Source organism: Ovis aries, chromosome 13 (genome assembly GCF_016772045.2).
Source record: "Ovis aries strain OAR_USU_Benz2616 breed Rambouillet chromosome 13, ARS-UI_Ramb_v3.0, whole genome shotgun sequence".
Classification (NCBI taxonomy): domain Eukaryota; kingdom Metazoa; phylum Chordata; class Mammalia; order Artiodactyla; family Bovidae; genus Ovis; species Ovis aries.
In genome coordinates this window covers 3,212,730-3,226,308 of record NC_056066.1, presented here as the reverse complement: position 1 = coordinate 3,226,308, position 13,579 = coordinate 3,212,730, and the positions used below count along the sequence as shown (strand labels likewise).

At 40.8% G+C, this 13,579-nt stretch overlaps 1 long non-coding RNA gene and 1 other non-coding gene across 5 annotated transcripts in view; both read left to right on the top strand.

Moving 5' to 3' along the window:
- The window catches only part of LOC105613179 (uncharacterized), a 142,481-nt gene that overhangs the window by 70,698 nt on the left and 58,204 nt on the right, over nt 1–13,579 (top strand). The gene's annotated exons all lie outside the window — the stretch shown is intronic.
- TRNAF-GAA (transfer RNA phenylalanine (anticodon GAA)) lies at nt 7,555–7,627 on the top strand. Its single transcript has one exon. It is a non-coding gene; the product is annotated as a tRNA-Phe (tRNA).

Sequence of the window (13,579 nt, the reverse complement as noted above, 5' to 3'; positions counted from 1 at the left end):
TGGGGCCTGTTTGTACTGGAGATTTTTAGAAGTCCATCCTCTTATTCAATTCCCCTGATTCAGCGACTTGCATTGTTATTGCGCTCCTTAGGCCTTGTTCCTGGTGCAGCCAGAATGTAGCATAAGTAGTCTGAGATGAGGCGGGGTAGTCAGGGTGGGACTATCAGGAAAGGAGCATGAAACGAAGTGGTGAAGCCAAGGGAAAATTCAGCCCACTTCTTGTGTTTCTGAATAGCAGCGTGGCCATCAGTGTCCTCTGAGGGTCTCACAGTATGGAATTCTGAAACCAATGTCCTTTCTTGTGATTGTTACTTAATTTCTTCCTGGTTATTTTTCAGTGGTTTTTAATGGAGGTTGGAGCATGCCGTGGGAGGCAGTGCCAACTAATACAGAGTAATGCGCAGCTTTCAACAGTATCTTGTGGTTTCCTTTGCTTGGCTTTCACTTCAGTTATAAAATCCTTGATTTTCATGAGTCCACCTAAAAATACATACTTGTTTAACAACCTTCGCCATCTACATTCTGCATACTCGTATCTGGGATGCCATCTGTTCTATGTCTTGGAGCGAGCTGGTTCCTAGGTGTGCCATCCAGCCTCATCCGGGAGGTGGCCTGGGGTGTCCATATGGCCTCTGGCATTTTCCTGGTCACACCAATACCTGGGCTCAGGCCCAAGAAGAGGTTTGAGACTAGGAATGAGCGTCGTACCAAACACACCTAGGTTGGATCTTCAATGTAATCTGACTTTTCATGCTGTATCTGGAGAGAGAAGGGAAGGCCATAGGGTATTTCTAGTGATCTCCTGTGACAAAATTCATTACTTAGAGGGTTTCTCCTTAGTGCAGTTATTTAGGCAAGACCCCTAAATGGAATGGTGTAATCTCTGATTTTCCAAGAAACACCCTACCCACACTGGATCCAAGATAAGGTAGGTTGAAATGTGAGCTTAAGATAAAACAAATGTGCGGATGAAGCTTAATGAACTGGGTATGGGGAGGAGGGGCAGTTGATGGAGTCAAGATCCCTTAGTCCCAGCTTCAGCTTTGTCCCTGACCAGCTATGAAGTCTTGAATTAAGCCTTTCATGGACCTGTGCCCTAGCTTCCTCCTCTGTGGCAGGGGTGAATTGACCAGATGTCCTTCAAGTCCCACCCAGCTTTGTCATCTGGGACTTTCATACCTTCCCTGTCCTCACTGATAAAATGAGGAAGGGGAACTATTTTACCTCCTCCGCCTCATGATTGTGCTTTCTAGTAGGAGGGAAACGGGACTGCACAGGGCTCAGCGCAAGCCCTGGCGGCCATATGTGTTCTCTGGCAAGAATCTAGGATTAGAAGATGGAAAGGAACACAGAAGGAGAAGCGGACCTTTTCCCATTGGCATGAGAGGGAGTGTTTTGGTTTAAATGCCCCAAACAAAAGTAAGACAAAGGAGTCTGCATTTTAACATTTTTCATGAAAATAATAGGCATCAACCCATCAGTGACAGTAGTCAGAGGGCATTATTTCAAAGTGCATTTTTCACCCAACAGGTACCGTTTGGAGTCCAAAGGCACATTTCTGGCAAAGCCCCCAGGCCTGGTGATGTTTTCCTTAGCAAGGGGCGTTTAGAAACTGGGAGAGAGACTATGCAGAAAAGGGAGTGTGTCCAGAGAGTAAACATGTCTGTGTTGCTCATTTTCCAGGAACACAAAATTAATAACCTCAGTGGCTTGATTCTCCCTGTGGATGCATCTAGACACCTCACTGCCACTGCAGGTGCCTGGGGATTAATGAGCATCCTCCGCAGCTTGGCTTGTTTTTGCTTTTACCTCTCTCTCTTTCCTAAAATCTTCCATCTAGTACATCACCCTGTTTGGCCCACAATGACAAGAAACAATGCATTGGTTTACTGGGCTTTGAATTCATAGCTGTTTTCTAGACTGCGTCAGTGTCAAATGGCCTGTGCATACATCAGTCTCTTTGGGGATGGAAAGAGGAAAATTGTGATAAGCTAAATAATTTGTGGCGTGCATTTTAAGAGTTCTAAGTAGGTGTTGCTTTTATAAATTCTTGTGGGCCAATGTAGCTTTACTTTGCTGCTCTGTTAGGTGCTGCTCACAGGGACCCAAGTGCAAGTAGTTGAGTTGGAGGGTGATGCCAACAAGCCCATAAGGAGGAGGCGGGGCAGGGACAGGGAAGCAGGATCAGATTAGGTTCATCCCACTGAGGGACTCTGAGGGCCCGTGTTGAGAATTCGTCTGAGTTAGTTATCCGAAGGGAGCCAGGAGGCTGGGGTATTTCTCCATGAATCCCTGTCAGTTATTGTCGGAGGGCTGCTCCAAATGTATGTAAATTACTCAACAGGGGCTTCCCTGGTGGGTTCAGTGATAAGAATCTGCCTGCCAATGCAGGACACCCGGGTTGGATCCCTGGGTCAGGAAGCTCCCCTGGAGAACGAAATGGCAACCCACTCCACTATTCTTGCTTGAAAAACCCCATGGACAGAGGAGCCTGGCTAGCTACAGTGCATGGGGTAGCAAGAGTTGGACACCACCTAACGACTAAGCCACCATGGGCCTGACTAGTTCTAAGGCGGAAGCACTAGAATACACCCTCAAGAGATTCATGTGCATCAGTCACGTCTGACTGGGCGGATTCTTTACCGCGGAGCCTCCTGGGGAGCCCAGAAATTCAGGTAGGAGAGCTTTATTACGTTAAGAGCTAAAGGAATATGGGCAGGGCTGTACCTGTACTTGCTGCAAATAGGCACATCAATGAGACCACATACAACAAATAGACACATGTGGCTGAAAGTATCAGACTTCCTCCCTCAAACTTAAATGACAAAGGAGCCAAATGATTCAGAACTGAAATGGCCAAAAATTGGAATGAAGCTTAAACCAGGCTCCTCAATGATTTTGCCAGGCATGGGGTTATTTTCTCCTTTATTTGTGGCACTTTCTCTGTGTTGGCTAAATTCTCAGTAGTTGCTACCCTCATGGTTGCAAAATAGTTAACAGTAGCTATATTTTTTGTCTTTAACATCCAGCCAAGAAGAGAAAGTCTGTTTTATAAAGAGCTTAAATAAGTTCTATAATTAAGTCTTTTGGGCTATGATTGCCAATATTGGGGTCATAGTCCCACCTTTAAAACAACCATTGCAGCCAGGGGACTTAAGTCTATCAAAATTCCTGAGTTTTTGGAAGGAGGGGGAATGGTGACTCTAACTCAGAACACATGACTGGGAAGTTTAGTCTGTTGAGACAAGAATAGAGGTGATTATTACTGAGGTCTTTAAATCTAATAGTACAGGTGTTTGATAAACAAAGGAGTTAAATTCAGTGATATTATCTTTCAGCCCCTTGATGAATCCAGCTGAATGTCCAAGAAGGAGAGAAAGAAATCAACAGAGGTGGAGTGAAAGAGGGAGGCCAGGAAGGAAAAGTGATGGTGCAAAGCCTGGGTACCAGTCACCACTCCAGGGGGCTGAATTCAGACTGTATCTCTGACAACACTAATGCTGGGTAATATTTATTTAGCTGAGCCTAATAAGCAGTGTAAAGCGTCCCATCTCTCAAATTGGCACAGCAAGGGGCCACAGCAGCCAGGCTGCTGATAATTAACAGTGAAATGCCTGGCGTGCTTGGTCCTGCAACATCCGAAGAGATGCCTGGGACTGCTGGGCAAATTTATTTTCTTCTTGCTGGCTGGGGTAAGGAGGGAGCTTGCTGCAGAAAATTACTGAAGAGGCAGCCAGCCAAGTGCAGAACAAAATGGCTGTTGTGAAAAGGCAGGCTGGGCTGAGAAGGGCAACCCATCCCTTACCTGTGAAGGTTCCATACTCACACACTTTGCATTTTCAGTATCCTTAGCCGTAGACTGATATAGGCAAAGCGGAGATAAATTGTTTTTAATTCACAAGTGCTGCAGTTGAAACAGCAGCTGCAGAATCAAAGAATTTTAGAATTCAAGTGAACCTTGTACTCTGTGCAGTTCAACTGTGTGTGTTTACTAATGAAGAAATAGAAGCCTAGCACAGATGTGCGGCTTGTGACTTCACAGCTGAGTCGACACGAGAACTCAGTCCCCATGTCTGCCACTGCAGTGTTGATAATAACAATGTCTATGATCTAAATTCTTAACATTCAGCCTGTACATGGATCTTCTTCTCTTTTTACAGCTGAATCATTCAGTGAAATTCCATACAGCAAGTCAATAGAAGATGGATGACTTCAATGCTTAAAAAAATTTTTTTAAATTTATTTTTAATTGTAGGATAATTGCTTTACAAGGCTGTGTTAGTTTCTGCTGTACAATATGAATCAGCTATATATATGTATATACATAGCTAATTCAAGCATATATGTATATGTATATATATCCCCTACCTCCTGAGCCTCCCTCCCATCCCCAGCTTCAATCATTTTTTTAAAATTTATTTTATTGAAGTAGAGTTGATTTACAATGTTGTGTTAATTTCTGCTGTACAGCAAAGTGATTCTATTATATGCATATATATTCCTTTAAATATTTTCTATTATGGCTTATCATAGGATATTGAATATAGTTCCCCGTGCTATACAGTAGAATCTTGTTGTTTATCTCTTCTGTATATAATAGTTTGCATCTGATAATCCCAAACTCCCAAGCCATTCCTCCCCCAACCTCTCTCCCCCTTGGCAACAACAAGTTTGTTCTCTTTGTCTGTGTGGATGATTCCAATAGTAATCAGTACTGTTCATGAATAAGTTTGGAAGCTCTCTCTAATTAACTAATAATAGTGATGATGGGGATGATGTTGTTTAGTCACTAAGCTGTATCACTAAGCTCTTTGTGACCCCACGGACTGCCGCCCACTAGGCTTCCCTGTCCTTCACTATCTCCTGGCGTTTGCTCAGACTCATGTCCATCGATTCAAGGATGCCATCCTCTGGTGCCCCTTTCTCCTTCTGCCCTTAATCTTTCTAGCATCAGGGTCTTTTCCAATGAGTTCGTTCTTTGTGTCAGGTGGCCAAAGTGTTGGAGCTTCAGCTTTAGCATCGGTCCTTCCAATGAATATTCAGGATTGATTTCCTGTAGGATGGACTGGTTGTATCTCCTTGCAGTCCAAAGGACTCTCAAGAGTCTTCTCCAGCACCATAATTTGAAAACATCAGTTCTTTGGTGCTCAGCCTTCCTTCTGGTCCAACTCTCATTATCCATAGATGACTACTGGAAAAAACATAGCTTTGGCTCTATAGAACTTGGTCGGCAAAGTGATGTCTCTACTTTTCCATATGTTGTCTAGGTTTGTCATAGCTTTTCTTCCAAGGTGCAAATGTCTTTTAATTTTGTGACTGCAGTCACCATCCATAGTGATTTTGGAGCCCAAGAAAATAAAATTTGCCACTGTTTCCAACTTTTCCCCATCTATTTGCCATGAAGTGTTAGGACCAGATGCCATGATTTTAGTTTTTTGAATATTGAGCTTTAAACTGGCTCTTTAACTCTCTCTTTCACCCTCAGCAAGAGGTTCTTTAGTTCCTCTGCCATTGGAGTGGTATCATCTGTGTATCTGAGGTTGTTGATATTTCTCCTAGCAATCTTGATTCCAGCATGTGGTTCATCCAGCTGGCATTTTGCATGATGTACTCTGCATGGAAGTCAAATAAACAGGGTGACAAAATACAGCCTTGATGGACTCCTCTCCCAATTTTGTTGCTCCATGTCCAGTCCTAACTGTTGCTTCTTCACCCGAATATAGATTTCTCAGGAGGCAAGTAAGGGGGTCTGGTATTCCCATCTCTTTAAGAATTTTCCACAGTTTGTTGTGATCTGCATAGTCAAAGGCTTTAGCATAGTCAATGAAGCAGAAGTAGATGTTTTTCTGGAATTCCCTTGCTTTTTCTGTGATCCAGTGGATGTTGGCAATTTGATCTCTGGTTCCTCTGCCTTTTCTGAATCCATTTTTCTAAATGCTAGCCTGTGAAATGAGCACAATTGTATGATAGTTTGAGCACTCTTTGGCATTGCCCCTCTTTGGGACTGGAATGAAAACTGACCATTTCCAGATGGGAATGAGAGATAATAATTATTCAGCTCTCAAAATATGCCAGGAATTGTGCTAAATAATTTATGTACATTATTACTTTGAATTTTAATTCTCATAATAAATTTTTGATGTGCTATTCCCTCATTATATGGTGAAGGAAATTGAGATTTACAGAGTTTATGATGCATAAGAACTCATAATTGGAAATGGTGGGGCCAGGATCTGATCTCACCTGGTCTCATTCAAAAGCCTGTACCAATAACCATGACTAACTTTTGCTTCTCAGGCCCTGCCAGTATTTGAGTGACTTCTATTGTGTTTTGTTTTGTTTTGGTTCTCCAAGAAGAAATTCTGTATTCAGAGAGATCTCGTATTTTTTCCTTTTACCCTTAAAAAACTCAAATTAATTGTACTTTGTAAATTTGTGGTTAATGATTTTGGAGATTTGATGCTTTTTTTTTTTTAAAGATCACATATGAAGTACTACATTTACATATTTAAAGACAGTTTTCCTAAATGTCAAGTTCAAAATATAGATGTATCTGGATGTGAAAAGGAAATGACTTTCTTGTATTGCTGACTCTCCTAGCTCTCAAACTGCAGGTTGCATCCTGGACTTAGAGCACCGTGAGGACATCAGCCCCCACCCGAGGCATCCCTGCAAAATAGCCTTTCTTTCTGCTTGAGTCCCCACCCCTGATCGGCATGACTTCCAATTCTCCTTCTTCCAGTTTCTCCAGATGGCAGACATTTTTCAGCCTCCTGGCTCCTGCAAGTTCTTCCTACTGACTTGGAGCCAATTCCTATAATCTAGCTTCCCCCTCTTCAGAGGGTTGTGCATAGCTTCTACAAGGACGGGGCCATCTGACTCCTCTGCCTGTTGGCTCCTCTTGCCAGTGTCCTCATCTGACCTCGGTTTTCCCCCAGTTGATCCCCGTGGAGAGGTGACTGTTGGTTTGACTTGCATGGTTTTCCTGTTGGCCCCCACCTCATTTTAATTCTTCTTTCCTCAACTTCATTGTTAAGATCCCGTTCTTCTCTACTTTGTGGCTGTTTCTACCGGGCTATAATAGCATTATTATAACAGGTAGGTGGGTTAACTCTGTTTTAAACTTAGAGCAAGCAGTTTTGTTAATTACATCAGCAGAGAGCTGGTTCAAGGATTACCAAAGAACTGACCATTGGCATATAGGGGTATGGGAGGAACTGCTCATGGTAGGAGAAGCCCCCTACCACAACAAAACTGATGATTGATGCAGACACAAGAACCACATAGAACACACCCAAATATAATTTCTACCTTTCTCCTTTTCTTTTAATTTTTTTTTTTCTGTCTTAGCTTGTTAGACCTAAATTTGCCCCTATTTCTAACTTCAAGCAATTACTGTCTTATATGGTGTGGTTTAAGCTTTTCCTACATTGTCAGTAAAAATTGCCCTTCTCTGTCTTCTAGAAACATGCAATCTACCTGAATGTTTATGATATAAGCATTTCCCAAAAGTGTGAAGACTCAATTAATGGGGGGCTTAACTACTCACAGGCTTCCCTGGTGGCTTAGAGGTTAAAGCGTCTGCCTGAAATGCAGGAGACCCAGGTTCGATCCCTGTGTCAGGAAGATCCCCTGGAGAAGGAAATGGCAACCCACTCCAGTACTCTTGCCTGGAGAATCCCATGGAGGGAGGAGCCTGATAGGCTACAGTCCACGGGGTCACAAAGAGGGACACGACTGAGCAACTTCACTTTCACTTTCATACTACTCATGAAAATCACCTTTAAAAAAGCAAATATTTCTTCTGTTGGATTTTTTTATCTTCAATGAATACTTTTTACTTTCCCTTTATATCAGTGCTTATATTTTAATTTATTATTATTATTTCTCTTATGTTGAGAGCCTTGATGAAAACTATAAGTATTTTCTCTCCAGTAAAATGTCCAAATCTCTCTCTCTCACACGCACACATTTTGGTCTGTATCCCAAAGTATTCATTGCTGCTCATACCCACAGAAGTCCCTTCTTCCTACTACTTTCAGACGAAGAGTTCCATAAGATAAGTGAGGTCATTTTATCTTCCTGATCCTTGTCACCTCCAGACAACAGAAGGAAGGCCAAAGTCCTCCGTGATTATGCTCAAATGACTCTTCCTGTCCATTTATCCTCTGTCCCAGCAACATGTGCGTTCTTATCTCTTCGTGCCTTTCAGGCTGTGCACTTGACCTGGAATTCTCTTCTCTCCTCCTCTACCTTGAAGAATCAGATGCATCTCCAGTCACACTAAGAGCAACTTCTGTGAATCCTTCTATCACATAACTGACATAGACGACAGACACAACCAGGCTTCATCCTCCCTTACTCTACCTTCTGATTCCATGAAGATTTGATCTCTTTGATAGTATTTAGAAGCATGGAAATCTTAAAATTAAACAGAACCTTAAAAACCATTTTGTAAAGCTTTATTTTAGTTTGTATCAAAATATTTACCAATAATAATAGCAATTTAAAATAGTTAATGTGCAATTTTTACCTGTTGGGCACTGATCCAGCCATTGGGGCATAGCATGGAACTTTATACTGAGAGGAGGAAGACTGTAAGTTAGTTTTAAAAAACAAATACTTAGAAACATCGAGTATTGGAAGTTCATTACTTTGGTAATTGATTTAGAGAATGACTAGAACATTAATTTTTTTTAAATTGGGAGGTCGAGAGAAGCATCTTTGACATTTGAGTTGAAACCTGAATGTTAAGAAGGACCTGCCCAGCAATCCCACTGCTGGGCATACACACCGAGGAAACCAGAATTGAAAGAGACACGTGTACCCCAATGTTCATCGCAGCACTGTTTATAATAGCCAGGACATGGAAGCAACCTAGATGTCCATCAGCAGATGAATGGATAAGAAAGCTGTGGTACATATACACAATGGAGTATTACTCAGCCATTAAAAAGAATACATTTGAATCAGTTCTAATGAGGTGGATGAAACTGGAGCCGATTATACAGAGTGAAGTAAGCCAGAAAGAAAAACACCAATACAGTATACTAACACATATATATGGAATTTAGAAAGATGGTAATGATAACCCTGTATGCGAGACAGCAAAAGAGACACAGATGTGTAGAACGGACTTTTGGACTCTGTGGGAGAGGGAGAGGGTGGGATGATTTGGGAGAATGGCATTGAAACATGTATACTATCAGGTAAGAAACGAATCGCCAGTCTATACAGGATATAGGATGCTTGGGGCTGGTGCACGGGGATGATCCAGAGAGATGATATGGGGTGGGAGGTGGGAGAGGGGTTCAGGATTGGGAACTCATGTACACCCGTGGTGGATTCATGTCAATGTATGGCAAAACCAATACAGTATTGTGAAGCAAAATAAAGTAAAAAAAAATAAAATACAACAACAAAAAATTGTAAAAAAAAAAAAAAAAAAAAAAGAAGGACCTGGTCTAGGCAAAGAGGTGGGGAAGAGAATCTGGTAGAAGATGCAGCCAGTGCAAAGGCCCTGAGGTGGGAGCTTGCTAAAACAAAGACAGAAAGCCAGTGGTGGAGGTGTTCTTAGTCGAGAGGGGTAAGGAATTTGGAATTTATTCTAAGTGACACAGAGCCTTCTGAGTCTGCAAGCTCCTTGAAAGCAGACATATGTGACTCCAGCGCAGTGCTTGGCAAAAGAAATAAATGCTGCAAAGAAAAAGCTTTATAACCAAGTCATTTTGAGAATGTTAAGATGCTCCTTATTGTAAACTACTAGGAGAAAGTTGTTTCCTAGGCTATGCTGTGTATATCCATGGTCACATTTGGCTAAGAGAAAATTCAGCTGTTAAGTAACAACCTTTGGATTTCAATTTTCTCCAAGGACCATTGTGGGAACTTTTATGAGCTCATAAAAGTCCAGCTTGCCCTGCAAGTTCCCATTCATTCCACTTTCTTAGATTGTATCTTATCGCTGAAATGGTTTGAAGCCTCAGGAACTTTACAAGCTTCTATCTGCTGTTGGCTTTTTGCCTCTAGCGTTCAATTTTCACACCAACGTTTATGAATTCAAAGAATGGTACTAGACTGGCTTCCTCTGATAGGATGTTTTCCCTTTCAACACATTTTCAAACATTGCTTATTTAGAAGGTAGTATAAAACATATATGTTCAGTTTAAAGAATAATTATAATGTAAATATTTGTGTAACCACTACCTGGGTTATGAAATGGAATGTTGCATTTTAAAAAGTGAGATTTTAGGATCCAAGCCGCCTTTAGAATCGAAATCACCCGGTTTGCATCCTTTCTGTAGATGTAAAGTCTAAGGCTGAGAACTGCCAAGTGGTTTTGGACAGGCCCTGTAACAGTTAGTGATGATGCTAATGGAGAACCATCAACGCTAAACCAGCAGGTGCCACTGAGATCGGGGGCTCAGTTTCTCAGACCAGGTTGTCTGGGGTTTGGATGAATATTTCAATTAGAGTTGGGAGGGCAAGCAGATGATCTCAGGGAGGGACAATTATTTCCCCTTCTGGAAGCTTTCTATGAGGGTAACACTTATGGTCTCTTTTCAAGGTGCTTGTTAACTATATGTGACTGGATGTTTAGCATGGAGTTCTTTACATCTCTTCTATTCTTTTTCATCACTAATTTGGTTCATGTTTACAGTCAATATTTTCTAACTATTGTAAGATTTTTAGTGAGTGGTGGAATCAGAAGTGGTTTGGAGTTTTGCCTCAGTGGCTTTTTATTCCAAAGACAGTTTTAGTTGGAGGAACAGAGTGTTGTCGTACCTTTTCTCTTTTGCTATTTCTTTGTTGTAGTCTTTATATTAAAAAAATGGATAGTAGTGAGAAAAGCAATTTCCTGAAATCTGTGAGCATTTCTCACAACCTGTTAAGTTTGAGGAGGGGTCACTGGGAACCTCTGATTTATAGTTAGTTGGTCAGAAATACAGTGCCAACCTCAGACCTTCAGTTGGCCTCTGAAGTGGATTGCAGTCTTGTGGGACTAGCCCTTAACCTATGGGGTCTGTGCTAATTCCCGATAGGGTCATAATTGAGTTAAATTATAGGATACTTAGTGTCCGCTAAGAATTGGGGAACTACTTGCTGTGAAACACACACATACACACACGCAGACACACATTTGGTAGCAGAAGTGAAAAGGAGAAGAAAGTAGTGGTTTTTTTTTTTTTTAATGAGTCTAAAGACATTTACACTTAAACATTTAAAAAATACCCTGTGAATTTTTTGTGAAGACAAAAAAAAATCATCTTTAGAAGGAACGAAGCCTATAACCACTTCCTTCCAAGTCTGCCATCTTTGAATATTTTCACTGTAGTCAAATCAAATTAAAATTTCCATAAAATGTAGTGTTGGTGAGGGGAAAAAGTTACACAGAGGCAGCATATCAGTTTAGGGTTCTGGTTATAATGAAGGTGGAAAAGGAGCTGGTGTATAGAATGGGGCAATGAGAAAGACTTTGTTTCAAAGCAGCTTTTCTCTTGGTGAAACAGTGCGATTTACCCTTTTATCTTTCCATGCTTCATTTTCCCTCTCAAGCTATCTTCCAGTTCACAAATTCTTCCTTCTGCTCTGTTCTGCTGTTACAATCATCCATTAATTTTTTTCTTTGGCTATTGTATCTTTAGGTTCTAGACTTTCATTTAATCTTTAAAGAATCTTTAAAAATTCTACGTTAAATTTTTCAATCTTAATTTTTATCTGTTTCAATGTAGCAAACAGTTGTAAACTCTGTTTCGTATATTTACGTATAAGGAGACCCTATTGTTTTCTTTATGTTGTCTGATATTTTGGATGCTTCTATTTAATGACTTTTACTTTTATCAGATTTTATTTTATGTAAGACATTATCTTTGGAAAAATATCTGTGGGGATTTTTTTGACCTGTGATGTTGTGAGAGGAATTTCATTTCTTTCTTTCATGTGCCTGGAGCACTAGCAGTGTGAGGCCACCTTAATCCAATTTAGGAATTTAGATCATCTGGGCACCCCAGGTGACTCAAAGCTAAATTATATATGAGAGCTTGGTGACTTTGGTTTCAAGTTTTATCTTCCTGATACAGTGAGACTGGCAAAAAACCCTTTATACAGTTTCTCAGATGCATCTTCCATCTCAGCAAAAAGTGACACCAAATAATGGTTGACCTCTCTAGTTTTCCCTGGATGTTGGCTTGTTAATTCTTTACTACCTTATTTACTCTTTCATGCCTTCAAGCTGACTTGTATTATTAATTTTTAAAATGTATATTTCCAGTTTTTTCTGGTTGTCCTCTGTGATAAGATTAATTCAGTTATGTACTGTTCTATTACTAGAGGCGGAGTCTTGAAATAGTGTGATTTATAAACTACTCACCTGTGTGTAAACTTCAGGGGCTGGTTACACACTGACTAGAGAGCAATATCTGAACTGCCACCTTTTTCAGATGTTGCCCTGTTACTTCCTCTGGGGATTACTTCATTTCACTCTGACAGCTGTTTCCTGCCCTTCTCCTCCCAACTCCCTACTGAGCTGTACTCATGACGCAGAACTCTCTCAGCATTTCATACCCTGAGCTAGAAGACAAAAAGTGTGTCTACACATCCTCAGCCTTCTCATTCAGTTACTGACTGATTGATTGATGACTGTATTTTGGTGAATGGCCAGGAGGGAATAAGTGAACTTTGAGAAAATACATGACTTGAAATCCTGAAAACCAAATCATTTTCTCTTGAAAAATTCAGGATCTGTGATATCTTCAGAATCAAATATGTTCTTTTTTGTGAGGTTTAACTAAAGATTCAAAAGTTTTTCAACACATGCTTCGGATGGGTTTAAAAGTTGGCATAGCAATTTGTGGGTACTTGCAAAAGAGCCTTTTGTCATTTTCTTGGCTTAAAATCCCTTAAACACATGAAGAAGGGTTATTTTTTAAGTAAAGTTTTATTGAAGTATAAAATAAATACAGGAACATGCACAGACTATATGGCTGAATGGATTTTGGTAAAGTGAACACATCCATGTAACCAGGACTTTAAAATCAGAACTAGGTTATTGACAGCACCCCAGATGGCTTTTTCATGTCCCCTGCTAATCTCTAATTCCTCAGGGGTAACCACTCTCCTGACCTCACATTAGGGATTAGTTCTGCTTATTTTTGAATTTTATGTGTAGAATCATTTAGGACACACTCTCGTGACTCTGTGTTTGGTGCTTTTATTCTCTCAATATTACGTGTGTAGGATGTATTAATATTAGTGCATGTGATTTTTAAATCATTCACTCTTCTTTTTTGTTATAGTCATCTATTGCATGAATGTACTGTGATCTGTTTACCCAGGCTACTGTTAATGGACAGTAATGGACCATTTTACAAACAGTGGTGTGACAAAAACACTTGTGCATTTTTAAAAAGTTCTTTATTTGGCTGCATCGGGTCTTAGTTGTGGCCCTGATATCTTTTATCGCCGTGCACAGGCTCCTCATTGTGATGTGCAGTCTTGTCTTTAGTTGTGGCATGTGGGCTTCACAGCTGCAGCTCTCAGGCTTAGTTGCCCCATGGAATGTGGGATCTTCCCCGACCAGGGA